The following is a 15,672-nucleotide window of genomic DNA, read 5'->3' as shown; positions in this document are numbered from 1 at the left end:
ATGTGGTGACTTGTGTGGCTTTCACTTGGTTCTGTTACCCAGAATCCATTGCAAACCTCAAACTTTGGAAAAAAAACACATTTTCCTCACATGAAATCTCAGTTGTGTGGGTAGGCGCAGTGCCCGCGACAGGAAACGGACTAAACTGCAACGTGGACACACCACATTTTTACAGTGACAACTGACCATTTTTTTGCAAAGTGCCTAGCTGTAGATTTTGAACCATAGCTCTGCCGGCACTTAGGGACACCTAGCAAACCTAAACATTTCTGAAAACTAGACACCCAGGGGAATCCAGGATGGGGTGACTGGTGTGGCTCTCACCAGGTTCTCTTACCCAGAATCCCTTGCCAACCTCAAACTTTGTAAAACAAAAACACATTTTCCTCACATTTCTGTGATGGAAAGTTCTGGAATCTGTGTGGATCCACAAAATTCCACCCACACCACTTTTCCCAAAGTCTTCCGAGAAAAATGGTACCTCACTTGTGTGGGTAGGCCTAGTGCCCACGACATGAAACGTCCCGAAACGCAATATTGACACCACTTTTTTACAGTGAAAACTGACCCCTTTTTTGCAACGTGGCTAGCTGTGGATTTTGAACCCTAGCTCTGCTTGCACCTAGGGAAACCTAGCAAACCTAAAACTAGACACACAGGGGAATCCAGGATGGGGTGACTTGTCTGACTCTCAATAGGTTCTGTTACCCAGAATCCCTTGCAAACCTCAAACTTTGTAAAAAAAAAACATTTTCCTCACATTTTGGTGATGGAAAGCTCTGGAATCTGCGTGGATCCACAACATTCCACCCACCCCGCATTCCCCAAAGTCTGCCGAGAAAAATGATACCTCACTTGTGTGGGTAGGCCAAGTGCCCGCGACAGGCAACGGCCATAAACGTATTGCGGAGGCTTCAAAATTACCTATCACAGAACGACCTGGTTTTGCAAGGGGGGGGGCACTAGGAATTTTGGCCCCGGGCGCAGCAGCCATTTAGGGAAACCTACGAAACTGACACATTTCTGAAAACTAGACACCCTGTGAGTCCAGTAAGGTATGGCTTGTGTGTATCCCCCAACGATTCCCTACCGAGAATCCCCTTTAAACCTCAAATTTAGCTGGAAAAAATAAAATTTTTCTCACTTTTCTGTGTAGGAAAGTTGTGGGATCACCGGGCTGACACACATTTCCTACCACCTAGTGTTACCCCTGGTCTCCTGATAAAAATGATACCTTACTTGTGTGGGTAGGCATAGTGGCTGCAACAAGAAATTACCCAAATCGTACTGTGGAGACTTCAAAATTACCTATCATAAAACGACCTAGTTTTGCGTGGAGGGGGACTGGGTTTTTGGCCCGGGGCTCGTGGCCATCTTGGGAAACCTACCAAACCCACACATTTCTGAAATGTAGACACCTTTGGGAGTCTAGTGAGGTATGGAAGAAAATAAAGCTCTTGATAGGCAGCTATTTTACGTGCTCTCTTCCTGGCCGGTGTTCTGTCGTTTCCAGCTCCCCGCCTGTAAGCGCTCCCCCTGCGTGTGTGCGCATGCCCATCAAACCGCATACTGCACTTTGTATTCAAAACTGTGTCAATTGGCTCGGATGAAAGTTTCTGTTTACTGATGAACTTTATAAATCGTCGTGTTTTCACTCCGGGAAACAGTTGACTTGTTGCGTCTCTGCGGGGCAGGCTGCATATTGTCACAGAGATTTTGCCCAGAAAACATTTTTGGACGTGAAGAAACATGGAGTGTCAAGTATGCGTTAACATATATGTAATTTGCCATTTATTCACACCTCCTTTAATCTTTTACATTATACTGGCCTGCACTCTCTGTGAACCTAATGTTGAGAAACTTTTAGTATGCGCCTGTGTTTTTATTGATTAGCAGAAGGTCACATGTCTAATTCAGCCTTCGGCTGCTAAAACATGACAAGAAAATAGAGCTCTTGATAGGCAGCTATTTGCGCAGAAGAAGGAGGAATGTGCTTTTTCAAGACAAACGTAAAGATTAGCCCTTTGTGTTGTTGGATGAAAGTGATCCATGCAACGGTTTGGTGTTAACTTGTCTCGTAAATGTTGCAGAAGTGGCTTGGTATTGGTACAAATGAAAAATGTCTTAGTAACCATGTTGGAAAGTTTCAATTCTATTAAGGACACGGAGGTGAGGATTATGCTCAATCTTTCTTTATTTCCATAACTCAGCACTTCAACATTCCACAAAAAAACTACAAGTCCCAACATTGTTGTAGTTCATAAGGCACTCCCAGCCTTCCAATCAGAGGCGCTCCTGGTCCATGAGGTCGTGCTGCTGCCTTTAACCTTCCTCTTTCTTGACTGTGACCAGACGGACACCAAAGAAGTCTAGTCCGTTTTGGAACCTTCAGGCCCTAGGAGAAGCCAAATGAAACCAATGAAACCATTCCTCGAACTGTGCGAAGCACACCAAGTACATAGCACATATCTAAATCATTGGATATAAAAGTCAACATAGAGACTTCAAAGAACTATACTTATCCCATACGTCGAGGGCACAACCATAACCAAGGTAGATTGATGTGAATACCTCCATACATTTGGGTTCAGGTCTCTTTTTGAGCCATGGGCGGGTTATAATCCTCGCCTCCGAGTCCTTAATAGAATTGAAACTTTCCGTTATGGTTACTGGGATATTTTTCATTCTATGGCAGGACCGGAGGCGAGGATTATTCTCATTCAAAGCTTATCCACCACCAAGGACGCCATACTTATGACTGGTTTAAAATAAAACCTTTTAAACATCGAGTCGGAAGACCAATCTGCAGCGTTAAGAATGTCCTCCAATCTGGCGCCTAACGTAAAAGCTTTAGAAGCCATTGCTGCTCTTACTGAGTGTGCTCCAAACTGCGAGACGTTAATGCCCGCCTCTTGCATCACCCATCTGGTCCAACGAGCAATTGTTGGTGGGGAAACAGCTTTGAAAGGCTTCCTTATGGAAATGAGAAGTCCCGGTGGGCGAGGCTCTTCTGTCATGTTCTCATATTCTTTGAGGCATCAAACTACGCACAATTTAGGGGCCTTGTTGAAAGCTGGGTAGAATATAACCCTGGAATCAGACTTAGTCATGCGCGTTGTATGAATTGTAACTGCCTTTGGAGTAAAGACCCAGCTAGTAATGTCCAATGCTCTAACGTCCGACACACGTCAACAAGATACCAAACAGAGAAGCATGGCTAACTTAGCAGAAAGCTCCTTGCGGGAGAGGTATTTATTAGGTTGCCATGACTGAAACAAGTGCAGAACTTTATTAACATCCCACAAAGCGGAGTATCTTGGCTCCGCAGGAAGTGAAAGATGGATACCGCGCAACAGTTTGCATATCATAGGATGTTCCCCCACCAGGTTTCCTTCCACCGGAAGGTGCCCGGCTGAAATCGCTGATCTGTAAGAGTTGACCATGCGGTATGCCAAGCCCTGCGTGGCCAGCGAGGCTAAGAAATTCATGATGGTCTCCACTCCGCACTCCAAGGGATCGTGACCGCCCCTAACATACCAACGGACCCACCTGGACCAAGCCGATTTGTAGTGTCTGCTAGTATTGTCTGCCCAGGCTGCTTCCACCAACGTTTGAGCCTCTGCCAGAGATTCTCCAACAATGCCCGAAATACGCCATGCCATCAAGGGCATCCGGCCTTGCTGGACTAGAGGATGGGGATTGCCCTAAAGATCATTCAGGAGAAAAGGATCTGGGGGTAGAAGGATTGGAGAATCCCAAGAAAGATCCAGAAGAACTGGAGACCACACTTGAGACCTCCAATAAGGGGTGATTAAGACCAACCTTGCTTTTTGCCGTCTGACCTGGGTCGTCAGCCACAATATCATGGCAAACGGGGGAAAAGCATACCCCTCTTCTTTGGACCAATCCTGAAGGAAAGCATCCGTTGCTGTTGCGAGGGGATCCGGCTTCCAGCTGAAGAAGCGCGGAAGTTGGTGGTCTAACTGGGACACAAAGAGGTCCACTGAAAAGGGACCCCAGCAGTCGTGAAGGCGCTGAAACGTCAGAGAATGCAGCTGCCAGAGGCTCATGTCTGACCAACTCCTGGAGCACCAATCCGCCATGACATTGGACTCCCCCAGGAGATACTCCGCCGTCACGGAAATGTTGTGGGACAGACAGAAGGTCCAAAAATCCTTGGCTACGTCCGCCAATGCTTTGGATTTCGTTCCCACTAAGTGATGGATGTATCGGACGGCCGATACGTTGTCCATCTTTAGGAGCACACTGCAAGCTGCTCTGTCCTTTGTCCAGCATTGTATTGCGAAGGACCCCGCCATCAATTCTAAGCAGTTATGTGGAGCCGTTCTTCATCTGCGGACCACTTTCCTCTGGTAAAGGAGGCCCCACAGCGAGCCCCCAAGCCTGACTTGCTGGCATCGGACTCGATTACCAAGTCTGGTTCGGAGCCGAAAATGGCTCTCTTGCTCCAAGCCCCCATGTCATCTCCATGTGAACTTCGTCTGTCAATGGAACTTTATCCGAATACTGGAGGCCTCTGCGAAGATGGGAAGCTTTCAGGCGTTGCAGCGCTCTGTAATGGAGCGGGCCTGGGAAAATCACCTGAATGGAGGAGCTCAATAAGCTCACTAGACGCGCCACTTGGTGGAGCGAGGTGGACTGGCGTGCAAGCATCCGACAAAGCTCTCTGCGGATCTTGGAGATCTTGCAAGCTGGAAGGCTCAGAGTATGGGATATTGAGTCCACTACAAACCCCAGAAAAGTTAGCTGCTTGGACGGGGTCAGGCTCGACTTCTTGGTATTGATACTAAACCCCAAACTTCTGCAAGAGCTTGACTGGACATTGTTCTAGGAGTAGAAGGTCGTCCAAGTAAATAATGAGGCGAAACCCTCTGGCCCATAGCGTTTCTATCACTGGCTTTAGCACCTTGGTAAAGCACCAAGGGGCCGACGACAGACCGAAGGGGAGGGAAACGAATTTGAACACTCGGTCTTTCCACATAAACTGCAGGAAGCGAATGTGGGGAGGAAAGATAGGTACCACCAAGTACGCGTCCTTCAAGTCGAGGCGAACCATCCAATCGTCTGGTTGGAGGAGGTCTCGAAACAGATGGATGCCCTCCATTTTTTTTTGTTGTTAAATCTGCTTTTATTGTTTTGCAGAATTTACAGTTTACAAACAGGCAGTAATCATCGATGAACATCGACCATACCACAAAGCATTAGACAAAAACAAATGAGCAGTACCATGAATCAGGGGAACCCCCCCACCCGACATATAGAGGGGTCAGTGACAATGTGGTGACAATACGAACCATGATACGGTACCCGGCATCATGCTTTGGTAGTATAGGTCCAGTGGTATGATGCATAGAGTCTACGCAGAGTCTTCAGGATACGTACTTATACAGATAGTAAAAAACAGAACATGCAAATTTACATACCGCCGTATTTCCCCACTGCCTCCGCCCCCCTTCCCCCGACATCCCCCGGCTGGGCATTACCACATCAACAGCCCGACGACGCCCACTCCAAGTATCAGATAGTACACAGCCAACTACGTGGCAGGCAAACGATCCACATTAGCCTACTCAGCAATCTCCAGGAAGGTCCCACCCCACTGAATGGATTGTCGCTCCGCAGTGTCCTCCCCAATCTGTGTCAAGGCCTGTAAGAGACCTTCCCATTTTATTTATTTATTTATTTATACATTTATTGAGCGCTTGGTTACACCAACGGTGTGTCCCCGCGCTAGAGATATCTCTGGAGAGGGTGGCTGATTGCCTGCAAGTCCGGCTGCTATGTAAGTGCATTGACCATGGTCATGTACAAATAGCCAGGGCTTTAGTAGCTTGCGAAATCTTCTTTCACATGGCTCTCTTCTTAATTCCAACGGAAGACTATTCCAACATTTTGCAGCTCGGTACCTGAAGGAGCGCTCCCCCATTCTCGCTCTGACAACTCTTGGTACCGTCACTAGGTCCTTCTCTAGTGATCTCAGGCTACATCCTGGTATGTATCTCGTAATTAGGGGTAACAGATATCTAGGGCTTTTTTTTAATAGGATGCGATGGCAGTGGCACATTGCCTTAAACATGATCCAGTGGAGTGCTGTCAAGATTTGTTTAGTGTTGGTTCTTCTTGGCAGGCCAAGAACCAGACGTGCCGCCGCATTCTGTACTTTCTGTAATTTGGATAAACCTCTCTTTGTAGTGCCTAGATATAGTACATTACCATAGTCCAGTTGAGAGGTTATTATTGAGTGTGCGATGGTTTTCCTGGCATTGGAAGGCAGGAGATCTAAGACCTTTCGCAAAGTTTTCATAGCAGAGTAGCATTTCCCGGCCACCTTACGGATTTGGCTCTCAAAAGTCAGTTCAGAATCAAACCAAACCCCTAGATTTTTTACTTCTGTTTTAGGGGTCGGTAGTTGGCCCAAACAGTTCGGCCACCACGCGGTAGACCAGATTGATAGCTTCTTACCAACAATCAGCTCCGTTTAGTTTGAGGCAGTGATTGGACATCCAATGGGCTACCTCTTTTAGGCAGTCAGAGAACCGTGAAGCAGCTTGGTCCTTGTTCTGTGATAGCAGAACAATAAGCTGTGTGTCGTCCGCATAAGATACAATTGACACCTTATGTTTCTCTACGCTCTCAGCCAGTGGTCCCACATAAATATTAAATAAAATGGGACTTAGAATCGATCCCTGTGGTACCCCCTGGGGTAGAGGAATGATATCCGATGTGTACATTTTCTGTGAGACTTGGAAGCTTCGTGAGGAGAGAAACAATGTCAGCCAGCTTAGAGCCATATGCCTCACACCGCACGTCTCTAGCCTATGGAGGAGAAGTTTATGAGAGATGGTATCGAACACAGCACTGAGGTCGAGAAGGATCAGTGCGGCTGTGTCCCTCGTCTGCATGTATTCTCAGGGTTTCAGAGGCCATAAGTAATGCTGACTCGGTGGAGTGAGCCCTTCTGAAGCCTGATTGGGACGGATGGAGTAGTTCATTCCTATCTATGTGTTCTACCAACTGTTTATTTATTGCTTTCTCTGCAATCGTCGCAGTGGCAGTAATGAGATAGGGCGGAGGTTTTCCAGTATGGCTTGGTCTAGTGATGTTATTTTTTTAAGAGGCTTAACAATGGCTTGTTTCCATTTGGTAGGGACAGTGCCATTTTGGAATGATCTAGAGATAAGCCCCGATATGTATGGCATAATCGCCTTGGCGCCCTCCATTATTATTTCCGGTCAGGTCGGATCCCGAGGGGAGCCGGATTTGATTCCTTTTGCTATGGCTGTAAGCTCCTCCTTTTCTGGGATCTTAAAGGCCTCTAGCATTACTCCCGTAAACATGGTATGGCTTCCAAAGGCAAGCCCTGTACCTTGTCTTGCTTCTACCGGGAAGGTGTCGTATATTTTGGTCACCTTTTTTTGCGAAGAATTCTGCTACCCTGTTGCAGCTCTCTGCAGATATGGTAGAATCATCTTTAGTTTCGTGTGTTCTGAGGGACTTTAGTATGGTGAACATTTCTTTAGATGAGTTCCTAGCCCCTTCAATTCTTTCTGTGTAAAAGGTACATCTGGCTTTTTTGATTAATGCATGATATTGTTTTAATTCCTTTTTGTAGTATTCCTTGGCTCTACTACAGTAGTCCTTCCTCCATACTCTCTCAAGCCTTTTACAGGTCTTTTTGGCTGTCTTTAGCTCCACATTAAACCAGGGGGCAGTTTCTTTTTGTCTCCTTGGGGTCCTGGAACTCCAAGGTGCTGTCCTATCGAGTGCATGTGTAATCCATGTTTCTAGTTGGTTATTGGCTCTGTTGCTATCTATATCTAGTAAGGGTCTATTTCCTAATAGTTCACGGGTAAAGGAGGTAGAGTTAAAATTACTCAATTTCCTAGTTTCAAATTTTCTTGGTCTGTTGCTCTGATCTTTCGCTGTGAGAGGGTATCGTAAACTGGATTAAATGATGATCTGATCAGGGAATTGGCCATGGTGTATCTACCTCTGTCTCCGTGATGTTTGAGAAAATTGGATCCAAGGTATGTCCCCCTTGGTGCGTGGGTGTCTCCACTTTCTGTACTAGGTTATGTATCAGTAGGTCCCTACATATTGAGTTAGCATCTTGATTTAGTTTGTTATCGAAGTGTATGTTTAAGTCTCCTAGAACCAGGAAATTCTTGTGACGAAGGGCTGGGTGTATTAGTTCCTCTTCTAGACTCGTAATAAATTGTGCTAGTGGTCCTGGCGGGCGGTATATCAGAAAGCCGGCTATGGTATTATCCTCCGTGGCTGCTAAAGAAAAGAAAAATGCCTCGCAATTTTCAATGTCTGCTCTTTTAGTTGTGCATTTAAGTATGGATGTGTGAATTATAGCAATACCGCCGCCTCTTTGACCTTCTCGGTCCTGCCGTGTTATCATATATTCATTAGGGATGGTGTCCAAAGTGTCAGGGGTGGAGCCTTCGTTAAGCCATGTCTCGGTCAGGAAAAGAACATCCAATTCTCGCTCTCTTAGTAAGTCATGGATCTCAAATTTATGTTTAGCTAGCGACCTGCAGTTCAGTAGTGCTAGGTGTAGCTTTCCTTCTGTCTTCTTGTTTGATTTGGGCGTTAGGATCATTTTACAGTGGTTGCATTTCATTTCTCTGTCTGCGATTATGGTGTGTTTGCATAGAGTGTCGCTTGGCCTCTCTAGTCTACGTAGTTCCTCAGCTGAAAATATGATCCTGCCGTTTGGACCAGGGATTTTGGTCTCTGGGCTCGGTCGTGCGCGGACGGGCACAGACGGGCTTGCCTTTGGCGCGCCAATGGCGCGCCCGCTGCACATGTCCGCTGCGCGCTCTCGTGCACATCGTTCTTATGAGGAGTCCCGGGTAAGAAGTCCAGCCTCCTCAAACCGGAAGTGAAATTATGTGGGGTTTACCCCTGCCCTCCACACAACGGCACACAGCCGGGGTGGACCGGGGCGGGTGATGAGGAAAACGCGGTTTTTGCTCAGAATGCACAGGTCAGTAGAACAAAGTGCTCACAGTTTAAAAGATTAAAAACTGAATTGTGCATAAAAACAATAAGAGCGTTTTGATAGGTTACCACACACACAGTGCATCGGCAATCTCTTTGAGTATCTCGCTGCGCTGGCGTGCACATCGGTCTCATGAGGAGTCCCGTGTAAGAAGTCCTGCCTCCTCAAACCGGAAGTGAAATTCTGTGGGGTTTAGCCCGGCCTGCCCTCCACACAATGGCACACAGCCGGGGTGGACCGGGGCGAGTGATGAGGAAAACGCGGCTTTTGCTCCGAATGCACAGGTCAGTGGAACAAAGTGCTCACAGTTTAAAAGATTAAAAACTGGATTGTACATAAAAACAATAAGAGCGTTTAGATAGGTTACCACACACACAGTGCATCGGCAATGTCTTTGAGTAGCTCCATTGTGTTGTAATAGGCGTCTTCCAGAGTCCCAATGTTTCCTCTCTCAGGAGAGCTATGCCTTCCGCCTTGGCCCACGCCTGGAGCAAGTACCACCATGCCCGTGGGAGCGGCGGGTCCGGCGCCTTCCAGCGTTTAGTGAGGAGCCGCTTAGCCACCACCAGCCCCAAGTCGAGGAAGCGGGAGGTGATTTTCGTAGATGACGTTTTGTGGAAGAGATGCAGTAGGTAAACGGGCCACTCAAGTGGTATGGTACGGCCTGTGCATGTATGTAGCGCCCCATGTATTGACTCCCAGTATGGGCGTACCTTGCAGCAACTCCACAGCATGTGTACATGCCCGGCTCCTAGCTCCATGTGTACAAGCCTGGCTCCTAGCTCCGCGCAGCAAGGGCAAACCGCGTCAGTACGATGAAAGTATCTGTTAATCATTTCGTGCGTGAAGTATGCCCTATGAAGTATAAACAACTGTATTTGGCGGAACCACATGTTTCAAGGTATGCGTGTTGGACTCTGTAGCATCTTGCCCCATTCCTTATCTAGTGGCCTTGTTAGGTCCGCCTCCGATTTGCGGCGGAGCGGTTCCAGGCTGATCGCTGCATGCATGCGTAGGGAGGTCGCAAACCACCGAATCAAGTGTCTGCCCCTTCCCATTACATGGAGATATTGCAGGGTGAGGTATTGGCTCGGTTCCTCCTTCATGTCCCTCCATCTAGCGGTCAATGTCGCGATCAGGGAGCGATGTCTGAGGAATTGCCCAGGTGGCAGGCCCACCTCTTCGACTAGGCACTCAAACGTCATGAGGGTGCCATCCCGATAGAGGTCGCCCAGGGTCTGTATGTCCACTTCGTGCCATTCCACCACTGCAGGAGCGGTGAGCGCCCCAGCCCGCTGGGGGAACCCTCCGGTGGTATGGCCGGAGTGTAGGGTATCAGGGTTATAGTAAGGTAGAGACTGCGGCAGTAGCATTTGTAGGCCACTACCATGAGAAGTGGTGTCGGCATTGAGGCCCTCGCTGCGGGATGAAATAGTTTGGTGATGTCAGCTAGAGATAGGAGAGGTGCCGTGGTTGCAGTGTCGTCAAGGCCTCTGCCTGCTAGCCAGCGGGCTATCAATTGCAGCTGTGCTGCCAGATAATAATGCTCGAAGCACGGCGCAGCCAGACCTCCCTGGTCGGTGGGCAGGTACAGCTTGGGCAGAGCCATCCTATGACGCGCATTACCCCAGATGAAGTCACGAAGCGACTGCGTGAGTGTGATGATGAAGGCCGCCGGGACATATATTGGCAGATTGGCAAAGTAGTACAGGAGACGGGGGAGGATCACCATCTTGGATAAGGCTACCCTGCCTGTAACCGGGAGTGGTAGTGTCCCTCAAAAACGCATCTGGGACTTTATCGCTGTTACTGCCCTGCCTAGGTTGCCCTCAATGAGATCCACCGGCTGATGAGATATCTGAACTCCTAAATATCGGAAAGTGTCCGCTTTCCACTGCACACGCACGCCATCCAGGATATAGCCCGGGTACGGGGTATCCCCGCCAAATGCATAAAGGCAGGACTTAGTGGCGTTCACCCTGAGGCCCGAGAGAGCGGCGAAGTCGAGCAGCATGCGCTCTAGATTGGCTGGGATATTACCCACATCTCTGACGAACACCATGAGATCATCTGCGTACAGCGACACCTGAGGGGCTACCGTCTCCGAGTGTCGTACGCAATGTCGCTGCTAGGGTCTCGAATGCCAGCGCAAACAGGAGTGGTGAAAGTGGGCACCCCTGCCTGGTACCCCTACAAATTGGTATTGCAGCAGAGATGTAGGGCCCAGTTTTCACCCTCACTGTGGGGCTCCTGTACAAGAGTGCAACCATCTGAAGAAATCCCGGGCCCAGTTCGTAGCGCGTCAGCACCGCCACGAGATATCTACACTCCAGACAGTCAAAGGCTTTTTCAAGGTCCAGTACAAGACACCCCGCCCTGGGCCACCTTTGTACACTATCCGATGCCACCCGAAAGAACCGCCACAAGTTCAGTGAGGTACTGCGCTTGGGCACAAAGCCGTTCTGGTCGCTGTGTACCAGCTTAGGTACTACCGGCGCCAGGCGCTCCGCCAGTACCTTGGCGAATATTTTATAATCCACGTTAAGCAGAACCAGGGCCCGGTATGATCCCAGGCTCGCGGGATCCCTGTTTGGCTTGAGCAGGGACACCAGGTAGGCCTCGGGCATTGAAGGGGGTAAGATGTGCTCCTCGAGAGCTGTGGAGTAAAGGGCGTGCAATTTCAGCACAAGAGACTCCCGATAAGCCATATAGTATTCAGCAGGGAGGCCATCCGGCCCGTCGCCCTCCCAGTGGACATGGAGCCGATCGCCTCTCCAATTTCCTCCAGGGTGAGGGGGCCATCTTGCAACTCTATGTATTCCATGGGAGCCGTGGGCAGGCGGGCAGCTTCCAGGAAACTGTCCAGCTCGGGCCCGGAGCAGTGTCCCGCGGAGCGGTACAATTGCGCATAATGGTCGGACATCACCTGATGTATCTCACATTGCATATATACTAGCGGGCCCCTCGGGTGTGCGTATGGCTCCGATCGGAGCGCGGGCATTTTCTTGCTTGAGCAGCCAAGCCAATAAGCGACCCTCCCTGTCGGCCTTGGCATGAGTGCGTGCCGCGTAATTGTGGCAACGCAGGCGCTCCATGAGGTCTGCATGTTGCACCCGGAGACAAGCCAGATGAGCGGAGTGGCGGCCTCCGCCATCGCCGTCCCGCTCATATTTGAGTAATTGCGATTCGATGCGGGTGAGTGACAGTGCCAGATGTTTACGTATGTTTCACGTTGCACCAAGGCAGTGGCCCCTCATGGCCGTTTTGTGGGCATCTCACTCCACCAGTGCGTTACTTGCCGTCCCATCATTTAGTTCAATTTACTCTAGTACAGCCGTCCCCAGGAATGCTCTAAAGTCCAGACGTTCTAGCGCGGCCGGTTGGAGACGCCATGTAGACGTCTGGGATCCCAATTCAGCCGCAGATTCAGGGGATTGTGGTCAGAATGCGTCCGCCCCAGATACTCAGCATTTTCAACCAGCGGGATCAGTGTTTGGGAGCCCACCACCCTGTCTAATCGCACATGGAGGTCGTGGACTGCGGAGTAGTAAGAGTAGATACGGGCATCCGGATGTAGGCTACGCCACACATCTAGCAGCGCCCAGTGCGAAAGCCAACCTGTGAGGGCCTGCATGTTCAAAACAGCCGGTGTGGTGAGGAAATTTAAATTCGGCCCCATATTCTTCATTGACACCATTACGCTGTTGCCCTCACTCAGGCACCAACAACCTTCGTAGAGTTTCTTTACAAACTTCATACTGTAACATATTACACAACCTTTTCTATCTCCCTGAGCGAAGTGCATTCTTAGACCGGCTCAAAGCAACTAATCCCCCAGATAACCATCTATTGACCCTTGGTGACCGTTCTCGGCCTCTCCAATTATTTTACGAATTCACCATCTGCAACACGCAAACCCGTCCTGTCGTAAATTAATTTAACCAAGGAATGCCCATGCCACCTGACCTATAGGGTCGGGTAGAGAACACGACCTTAGGGAAGGAATTTCTATTACCCATTATCCTGTATCTTGTACAAAGAATGTTTTCTTGTGGATGATTTGTATTTTTATTGCACATTGAGGGGGGTGTTGCTGTAGGGGATTCAAGCGCTACAAAAGACTGTGAGCCACGGATTGAAGTGGCAGTCTCCTGAGAACCTACCACTGATGTACTTCTAGGACAACTGTACCTAGCTGCAGCTAATAAATTGAAGTTCCTATGCAAACAGAGTGTTCCGTGTCTCTGTAATTTGGAAGGCGAACTCAGAAGATTTCAGAAGTACCCTGCGCCGCTGGGCTTAATGAGCCCGGTTCTTCAATTGGTGCCCTCTGTGAGGCCGCTTCAGAGGTCGTGGGTTCAGCCCGAGGATCGTGAGGAGCCCCGCAAGGAAATTCCGGAGGACGCGCACCACATGATCGACCCCTGCATGTCGTAAGTGGACCAAAGGTTTTTACCGTGTGGCTTCTCCCTTCCAACGGCTGCAAAGACCTGCTGCCCTGACTGCGGCCACGCTTTGGCTCCCTTGGTACTTGGTATTGCGAGACATCAGACGGACCTCTGTTGGTGTAAGGAAACATCTGGTTAAGTTAAGTATAGTGGCCACTCCTTTGTCTTTGTTTTGTCTTTGTTCGACTTTTGCAAAAGCCGAAACCGAGGGGGGAGCGCAGTTTGTGTACGATAAAGTGACTAATTAACCCCTTGGAGTTTGTACAGAAACTATTGTGGTAGCGATGCCTGGTTTCAGTAAGTTTGGAAGATGGTTTTGTTGTAATCGCGATAGGGCTTCCCGACTGGAGGACTCTTGTCCAATTCCTCCGCCCGGAACTTCCACTTATGAAGTATATTCTAAACATGGTATTGGCCCCATAGCTTTTTTTTATAGCAATCGTTTTTTATTGATTTTCAGAACAACAGTTGCAGTGCACATGCATAGGCATACCATAACAAACAACTTTCGGGATTCCCCCGGCCCTAGGGCTCTACAAAATTCCCCATAGGTGGTACAGATGCTCCGTGTGCGACCCAGAGGAACCCCTCCTCAGACTCCTCCGGGACCCCGCCCACCCCCCACCCCCCCCATTACCCCCCTCCCACCGCCCCCCCCCCCATAGGCTGCTGCATAGCGTCCGAAAAGACAAAGAAGAAGAGACCGCTTCAGTCTGTGGAGAGCCAAGTCCGGAAGAGACGCATCCTCCGCCACGCGGGCGGGATGACGGCTGACGGGAGGCCCCTGGACAAAAAGGTCAGTAACGAACCCCAAGACTCCTCAAAGGCCGTGGGATCATCCCTAAAGCACAGCGCCAAGCGCTCCATCGAAAGCAAGCGCCACAGGCGGGCATGCCACAGGGACAGAGCGGGAGCAGCCTGTTTCTTCCATGCCGCTGCCACCGTGAGTTTAGCTGCCCCCACGCAGAGCCACCATATGGCTTTATCCCCCCTGGACACCCCCTCCCAGTCCTCTCCCCGAAGGCCCAGGATGACATGAGCAAGGTCCCCGGGCGGTTCAAAGCCCAAAATCTCTTTAATCTGTGCTAAAATTTCCGCCCAGAAAGGTTGGATACTAGGGCAGTCCCACCAGATATGTTTGAAATCCCCGAGGAGACCGCATCCCCGCCAGCAGAGTGCAGAGGTCCCCGGGAAGATCCTGGCCAATTTAGTGGGGTATAGGTACCAGTCGAAGATGGTCTTGTAGTGAGCTTCCCTCAAGCCTACCGACAGGTTATGCCTAGGAATGTCCCGCCACAGGCCCCTCCACTCCTCCTCAGTAACCTCCCTCCCCAGGAGACGCTCCCAGAAGTCCATATGCCTGGCCCTGGGTGTGTGTAGTGTAGTCAGCAATATCTCATAGAGAGACGAAATCGCCCCCTTCATTGAGCCCGCCCGTGATAATACCAGTTTCTCCACCTCCGTAAGGCTCCGGCAGCCCGCCTCCCTGTACGGCGGCGCCGTGGCCCAGTGCTTGAGCTGCAGATAGTGGAACTGCTCACTGTTGGGAACCCCAAATTCACTCTTACAGTCCTGGAACGAGCGGAACTCCCCCTTATCGAATAGATCCGCCAGCTTTAGACACCCTCCCTCTCGCCACCCATCAAAGGGACCCTCCTCTCTGGCTGGGGCGAAGGCTGGGTTAAAGTGTATCGGGGTGTAAGGTGAAGGGAATGTCGTCCATCCCTCCCTCCGCGTGACTCTATCCCAAACCTCCAATGTAGTGCGCGTTGGCGTGCTAAGATATGTATTCGGCGGTCTATCTCCCCTTGGTTTCCACAGCAGGTCCCAAATGGACCTGCCGGCTATCGCACGGTCCATATGAAGCCAATGCTTCTCCGATTCCCGCACCGTCCATTCCAGCACGACCCGCAATTGGGCCGCCTGATAGTATAGCTCAAAGTCCGGCAGCCCCATTCCTCCATCCGCCCTGCGCTTCCGAAGCACCGTGAAAGGGAGCCTGGCCCTCCCGCCCTGCCATACAAACTGAGTGATCAATGTCTTCAGCTGCGGAAGGAATGCCTTCTCCAGCGGGATCGGCAAGGCTTGAAACAAGTAAAGGAACCGGGGCAGTACCATCATCTTTACCGCGTTGATGCGCCCTAGCCAAGATATGTATAAGGGCGTCCACCGCCGCAACTCCTGCCGCAAGTG

The 15,672-nt window shown here is 50.0% G+C and overlaps 1 long non-coding RNA gene across 1 annotated transcript in view; it reads right to left on the bottom strand.

Moving 5' to 3' along the window:
• Nucleotides 1-2,186: 2,186 nt before the first annotated feature.
• Nucleotides 2,187-15,672, bottom strand: part of LOC146808460 (uncharacterized) — a 147,755-nt gene continuing 134,269 nt past the window's right edge. Inside the window, exon 3 of the long non-coding RNA XR_014967991.1 lies at nucleotides 2,187-2,395. This is a non-coding gene — a long non-coding RNA (uncharacterized LOC146808460). The remainder of the gene's footprint in view (nucleotides 2,396-15,672) is intronic.

Source organism: Triturus cristatus, chromosome 8, assembly GCF_964204655.1.
Source record: "Triturus cristatus chromosome 8, aTriCri1.1, whole genome shotgun sequence".
In the NCBI taxonomy this organism is placed as follows: domain Eukaryota; kingdom Metazoa; phylum Chordata; class Amphibia; order Caudata; family Salamandridae; genus Triturus; species Triturus cristatus.
Note: the sequence above shows the minus strand (reverse complement) of the source record. Positions and strands in the feature narration are given on the sequence as shown.